The sequence below is a fragment of the Rhinoderma darwinii genome, chromosome 1 (assembly GCF_050947455.1).
Source record: "Rhinoderma darwinii isolate aRhiDar2 chromosome 1, aRhiDar2.hap1, whole genome shotgun sequence".
Classification (NCBI taxonomy): Eukaryota; Metazoa; Chordata; class Amphibia; order Anura; family Rhinodermatidae; genus Rhinoderma; species Rhinoderma darwinii.
Genome location: NC_134687.1, coordinates 438,777,263 through 438,784,958, shown reverse-complemented (window position 1 = coordinate 438,784,958; position 7,696 = coordinate 438,777,263).

The following is a 7,696-nucleotide window of genomic DNA, read 5'->3' as shown; positions in this document are numbered from 1 at the left end:
AGCATGTGTTGGGTAGTATTTTGCAATCAGTGTTTTATCTAGCTTTGCAAATGATATGATAACATCATACTATTAGGGTGGATTCACACGAACGTGGCGTTTTTGCGCACGCAAAAACGTGGCATTTTGCGTGCGCAAATACCACTTAACAGCTCCGTGGGGCATCAGCATATGATGCGCGACTGCGTGCTTTTCGTGCAGCCGCCATCATTATGACCCTCCATTTGGATGTTTGTAAACAGAAAAGCACGTGGTGCTTTTCTGTTTACATTCATCCTTTTGACAGCTATTGCGCGAATCACGCAGTTCGCATGGAAGTGCTTCCGTGCGGCATGCATGGTTTTCACGCACCCATTGACTTCAATGGGTGCGTGATTCACGCAAAACGCCGAAAGAACGGACATGTCGTGACTTTTTTTCAGCGCACTCACGCTGAGTAAAAATCACTGACATGTCTGCACGGCCCCATAGACTAATATAGGTTCGTGCAACGCGCGTGCAAATCACGCGCGTTGCACGGACGTTTTTCCCGTTCGTCTGAATAAAGCCTTAGGTAATATAAATACTTAGTTGTTAACCCCTTCAGGACTGAGCCTGTTTTGGCCTTCAGGACGAAGCCGATTTTTCAAATCTGATGTGTCACTTTATGTGATAATTACTTCGGAATGCTTTTACCTATCCAAGTGATTCTGCAATTATTTTCTCATGACATCTTGTACTTTATGTTAGTGAAAAAATTTGTTCGATAAATTCAATATTTATTTGTAAAAAACACCAAGATTTGGAGAAAATTTGCAAAAATTTGCATTTTTCAAAATTTAAATGTATCTGCTTGTAAAACAGATAGTAATACCACACAAAATAGTTACTAGTTCATATATCCCATATGTCTGCTTTATGTTCGCAGCATTTTTTGAACATCCTCTTATTTTTCTAGGACGTTACAAGGCTAAGAACTTTAGCAGCAATTTCTCATATTTTCAAGACAATTTCAAAAGGCTATTTTTTCAGGGACCAGTTCAGTTCTGAAGTGTCTTTAACCCCTTAATGACCGCCGATAAGCCTTTTCACGGCGGTCATTAGTGGGCTTTATTCTACAGCGCCGCCATTCCACGGCGCTGCATTAGAATAAAGTAAACAGAGCAGGGAGCTGTCAAATCTCCCTGCTCTTAGCTGCCAGAGGCAGCTGAGGGCTGGGGGCGTCCCTGCTTGACCGTGTGAGATCGATATAAGTATCGATCTCACCCGTTTAACCCCTCAGATGCGGTGCTGAATAGCGTGCACCGCATATGAGTGGTTTTGTAGAGAGGGAGGGAGCTCCCTCTCATCCCACTGACACCCGGCGATAAGATCGCTGAGTGTCTGTGTCTCCGACGGCAGCCGGGGGCCTAATAAAGGACCCCAGGTCTGCCTGTAGGGAATGCCTGCTAGGATATGCCAGAGGCATCCTAGCAGATACCTGTCCGTTTTAAACGGACAGGCAGTAATACACTGCAATACAAAGTATTACAGTGTATTATAATAGCGATCGGATGATCATTTAGTGAAGTCCCCTAGTGGGACTAGTAAAAAGTAAAAAAAAGTTGAATAAAGTGAAATAAAATAAAAATTAAAAACCCACTTTTTCCCCTTACAAAATGCTTTACTATTGAAAAAAACACAATAAAGCAAAAACGTTACACATATTTGGTATCGCCGCATCCGTAACGACCCCGACTATAAAGCTGTTACATTATTTAACCCGCACAGTGAACACCGTAAAAAATAAAATAAAAAACAATGGAAAAATTGAAGTTTTCTGTTAATCCTGACTTTAAAAAAATGTGATAAAAAGTAAGCTAAAAGTTGAATCTACTCTCAAATGGTACCAATAAAAACTACAAGTCGCCCCGCAAAAAAAAAAAACCCTCATACAACTGCATCAGTAAAATAGTTATGACTCTTAAAATATGGAGAAGCAAGAACAAATAATTTTGAAAAAAAAGTGTTTTTACTGTGTAAGTAGTAAGACATACAAAATCTATACAAATTTAGTCCCGTTGCGATCGTAACAACCCGCTGAATAAAGTTATTGTGTTATTTATACCACACGGTAAGCGGCATAGATTTAGGGCGCAAAAAAAAGAGTGGTGAAATATCAGGTTTTCTTCTATCCCCCCTCAAAAAAAGTTAATAAAAGTTAATTAATAAATTATATGTACCCCAAAATGGTGCTATTAAGAAGTACAACTTGTCCCGCAAAAAAACAAGACCTTATACAGCTATGTCGACGCAAAAATAAAAAAGTTATAGCTCTTCCAATGTGACAATGGAAAAACGTAAAAAATGGCTTGGTCATTAGGACCCAGAATGCATGCCGGGGGAAGGTGTTAAGGGCCTTATATATTATAAAGTCCCCATAAATCACCCCATTTTGAAAACTGCACCCCTCAAAGTATTAAAAACAGCATTCAGAAAGTGTTTTTAACCCTTTAGGCGGTTCACGGGAATTAAAGCAAAGTAGAGGTGAAATTTACAAATTTTATTTTTTTTTCCAAAATTCATTTGTAATACATTTTTTTCTGTACCACGGAAGGTTTTACCTTAGAAATGCAACTCAATATTTATTGCCCTGATTCTGCAGTTTTTAGAAATATCCCACATGTGGCCCTAGCATGGACCACACTAGGACTGAAACAAAGGCCTCCGAAGCAAAGGAGTACCTAGTGAATTTTGGGGCCTCCTTTTTTATTAGAATATATTTTAGGCACCATGTCAGGTTTGAAGAGTTCTTGTGGGGCCTAAACAGTAAAGACCCCCCAAAAGTGACCCCATTTTGGAAACTACACCCTTCAAGGAATTTATCTAGAAGTATAGTTAACATTTTGAACCCACAGTTGTTTTGCTAAATTTCTTTGAATTAGTATGTGAAGATGAAAATCTCCTATTTTTCTGAAATTTCTAATTTTACAAGGCATAAAGGAGAAAAAGCACCGGAAACATATGTTAAGCAATTTCTCCCGATTATAGCAATACCCCATATGTGCTAAGAAACTGCTGTTTGGACCCACAGCAGGGCTCAGAAGGGAAGTTGAACCATTTGGATTTTGGATTTCTGATTTTGCTGGAATAGTTTTTAGTGCCGTGTCGCGTTTGCAATGCACTGGAGGGACCAAAACAGTGGCAACCCCCTAAAAATGGCTCAATTTGGAAACTGCAACCCTCAAGGAATTTTTCTAGGTGTAAAGTTAGCATTTTGACCTTACAGTTGTTTTTCTGAATTCATTGGAATTAATCTGTAAAGGTAAAAATCTACTTCTTTTCTGAAAAAACGTAGACATTTTTCATTTTTGCAAGGAATAAAGGAGAAAAAGCACCCCAATATTCGTAAAACAATTTCTCCTGATTACGGAAATAATAAACTGCTGTTTGGACCCACAGCGGGGCTTAGAAGGGAAGTAGCGCTAGTTGGCTTTTAAAGCTCAAATTTAGCTGAAATGGTTCTCGGGTGCCATCTCACATTTACAAAGCCCCCGAGGGACCAAAACAGTGGATACCACACAAAAGTGACCCCATTTTGGAAACTAAACCACTTAAAGAATCTATCTAGGCATATAGTGAGCATTTAGACCCCACAGGTCTTTTGCAGAATTTATTAGAATTAGGCCGTGAAAATGAATATTAGCATTATTTCCACTAGAATGTTGATTTTTTTCAATTTCACAAAGGATAAAGGAGGAAGAAGCACCCCAACATTTGTAAAGCAATTTCTTCCAAGTACGGCAATACCCCACATGTGGTCATAAATGTTTTTCATTAGAAATTAATTAACCCTTTCCGGACTGAACCATTTTTTGCTTTTTCTTTTTCGTTTTTCCCTCCCCTCTTTCCATGAGCCATAACTTTTTAATTTTTCCGTCAACGGAGTGGTGTGAGGGCTTTTTTTGCAGGACGAGTTGTAGTTTTTATTGGTACCATTTTTTGGTATGTACAACTTTTTGAGCACTTTTTATAAAATTTTTTGTTAGAGTCAAGGTGACCAAAAAACAGCGATTTTGCAGTTTTAAATTCTTTATTTTCACGGCGTTCACTGTGCTTGTTAAATAATGGCATATTGTAATAGTTGGGACTTTTACAGACAGTGTATTTTTTTAATTTTTTACATTACTTTAGAGAAAAACATCTGAAAAGGTTTTTTGTTAGACTTTAAATATTTATTTTATTTTTTTTACTAATAATAACTGTTTACTTTTGCTTTTACACATTTTATTAGTCCCCCTAGGGGACTCGAACCTGCAATCAGTAGATAGCTGGTACAATACACTGCAATACTAATGTATTCCAGTATATTGTCATTTTTACAGCCTCCTGTAACAGCGCAATCGCTGTTCCTGTCTGTTAGTCCCGGGTGTTAGCTGTAATAAAGAGTTGACACCCACAGCATAGGGCGCGGGCTCAGCACGTGAGCACACTCCATACATCACACCCCACACCACGAAATGCTATTAAGTCGTGGTGCGCGAAGGGGTTAATGTGCAGCGGATGTTGCAGAGTGAAAATTATCATTTTCCACTGATATGCTATTTTCGTGCACTATATGTTATGCCCAGTTTGTGCCACTGAAGACAAATTCTTCATAAAATATTAACCAGGTTCCCCCGGGTATGGCGATGCCATATCGGTGGACGTAAACTGCTGTTTGGGCACGCTGTAGGGCTCAGAAGCGAGGGAGCGTCATTTGGCTTTTGGAGTTCAGATTTAGCTTGGTAGTAGGTCCGTTTAGCGTTTTTCTGGTATTTCAGTTTATAATGTAGGGGCATATGTAAGCTGTGCGGAGTACAACAGGGCATAATAACAGGGTGTAATAATGTAGTAAAGAAATAATAATCCGCAGATATGTGCCCAGTGTCGCACTGATAAATGGTGCCCAATCTTATCCGCTTTTGGAACACTGCAAATTTTGCATCACCATATTCTGAGAGCCAGAACTTCTTTATTTTTTCTCCACCGGAGCTGCGTGAGGGATTATTTGTTGCAGGACAATCTGTGGTTTTCATTGGTACCATTTTGGGGTACATGCGATTTTTTATTCCATTTTATTGTAAGCAAGGTGACCAAAAACCATAAATTCTGACAATGATTTTTATTTTTATTTTTTTATGGCGTTTACCCTGGGCTATAAATGACCACTTTGCTTTATTCTGCGGGTCCGTACGATTATGGCGATACCATATGTATATAGTTTTTTTTAATGTTTTGCAGCGTTTGCGCAATAAAATCACTTATTTATCAAATTAATTATTTTTTGTGTTACCAAATTCTGAGAGCCATAACTTTTTTATTTTTCAGTCAAAAAAGCTGTGAAAGGGCTTGTTTTTTTGCGGGACGGGTTGCAGTTTTTATCGGTACTATTATGGCGTACATGCAACTTTTTTATCAGGTTTTTATTGTATATTTTGTGAGGGGTGGTGACCAAAAAACAGTGATTCTAGCATTGTTTTTTTACTTATTTTTTTTCTGGTGTTCACCGTGCAGGAAAAATAATATTATAGTTTTATAGTTGGGGTCCTTACGAACGTTTCCTATAATAACAGACTTATTATAGGTAAAAAATATTTTAACTTTTACTTTTACACTTTTACACTTTTTAAAAACATTTTTATTATCTTTTTTTTACTTGCCCCAATAGGGGGCATTTAGACTTGCAGCTCTCATTGCTGCTGGAATACATTACCAGGGGCGTAGCTAGGGGGGCAGGCGGGGCATGTGCCCCGGGCGCAACCCGGTGGTAGGGAAGGGGGGGGGCGCTGAAGAGCAGCTGATCGCTGCTGATAGGCGCCCCGTATGTCGGACACCTGCAGCAGCTTTAGGAAGAGCCAGGAAATTACGGCGTTCTGACTGGGGTCTGTGACGGCCAGGGATTGGACCAGTCCAGTCACCTGACTTGTCACCTGACCTCACATCAGTGACATGAGGTCAGATGAGACTCAGGTCAGGGGACAGGTCCACTCCCGTGCTGCAGCCTTCCAGCTCTGCTGTTACACATGCCGAGAAGCAGAGAGGAAGCTCCGCCCACAGCCCGTCCTGACCTGTGATGCTGTCAGCAAGGAGACATGGTGAGTGTCTGTGTGTGTAGTGTGTGTAGTGTGAATACAGTGTGTGTCTCTGTGTTTGTATATGTATATGTTACAGTGTGTGTGTGTCTCTGTCTGTCTGTGTCTCTGTCTGTCTGTGTCTCTGCATGTGTTTGTCTCTTACATCTACTACATTATCTGTACTCAGAGAGCTATCACTGTGTTATCTGTGGTGTTACATAGGACAGCAGGTAACAGCTACTACATTATCTGTAATCAGAGAGTTATCACTATGTTATCTATGGTGTTACATAGGACTGCAGGTATCATCTACTACATTATCTGTACTCAGAGAGCTATGACTGTGTTATCTGTGGTGTTACATAGGACTGCAGGTAACAGCTACTACATTATCTTTACCCAGAGTTATCACTGAGTGTTATATGTGGTGTTAAATAGGACTGCAGGTAACATCTGTTTCATTATCTGTACTCAGAGAGTTATCCCTGTGTTATCTATGGTGTTACATAGGACTGCAGGCAACATCTACTACATTATCTGTACTCAGAGAGCTATCACTGTGTTATCTGTGGTGTTACATAGGACTGCAGGTAACATCTACTACATTATCTGTGCTGTGTACATATGTGCCTGCGTGGGAATATATGGGTCTGTTTGTGAATGTGTCTTTGTGCTTGTATATTTGTGCCTTTTATGTATTTGTATATGTTCCGGTCTGTGTATTCATCTGCCGGTGTGTGTGCGTATATGTGTCTGTGCGTCTATATATTTACCTGTATGTATATATTCCAGATGTGTGTATGTATATTTGCCTGTATGTCTAAATATCTGTCTTTATGTATGTACAGTATATATGTTCAAGCGTGTCCATGTATGTGGTTAATTTTTGGTTTGTGTAGGGGGCGGCAATAGAGAGTCCCGCACAGGGCGCCATCCAAGCTAAGACCGGCCCTGGCTGTCACCAACCCTAGTCAGAATGAACTCCGCCGCTGCCTGCGCCGCATGACCTCCTCGGCTTCTCCGGTAAGTCACACCAGGAAGAGCGGAGAGTGGTAGCGGTAGGCTACCGCTCACCGCTCTGTTCACAGTGTGGCACTAAGTACAAGGGGGGGGGAGTGTGGTGCTATTTACAAGGGGGGGGGAGTGTGGCACTATTTACAAAGGGGCAACGGGCTATGTGTGGCACTATCTACAAGGGGGGCTGTGTGGCGCTATCTACAGGGGGCTGTGTGTGGCCTCTTTAATTTATTTTCTTTTAATTTCTTTTTATGTTAATTACATTATAGAACTACATCGCTTGTAAAATGTAGAAATGCTTTTATACTCGAGTTACATTAAAAAAATTGTGAACAAAAATGACACCTTATTGATTGGTAGGGAAAGAAAACATGGCGAGGGGGAAGGAGATGTCGGGAAATAAATGGGGGGGGAGGGGTGCGCCAATCTGAATCTTTGCCCCGGGTGCAGGAGAACCTAGCTGCGCCTCTGACATTACACTACCTACGTAGTGTAATGTGTTCTAAGGGTATGTTTACACGCTGGGTGGTTTCAGACATAATTCGGGCATTTTACGCCTTGAATTATGCCTGAAAAAAAGTCTCCATTATGCCTACAAACATCTG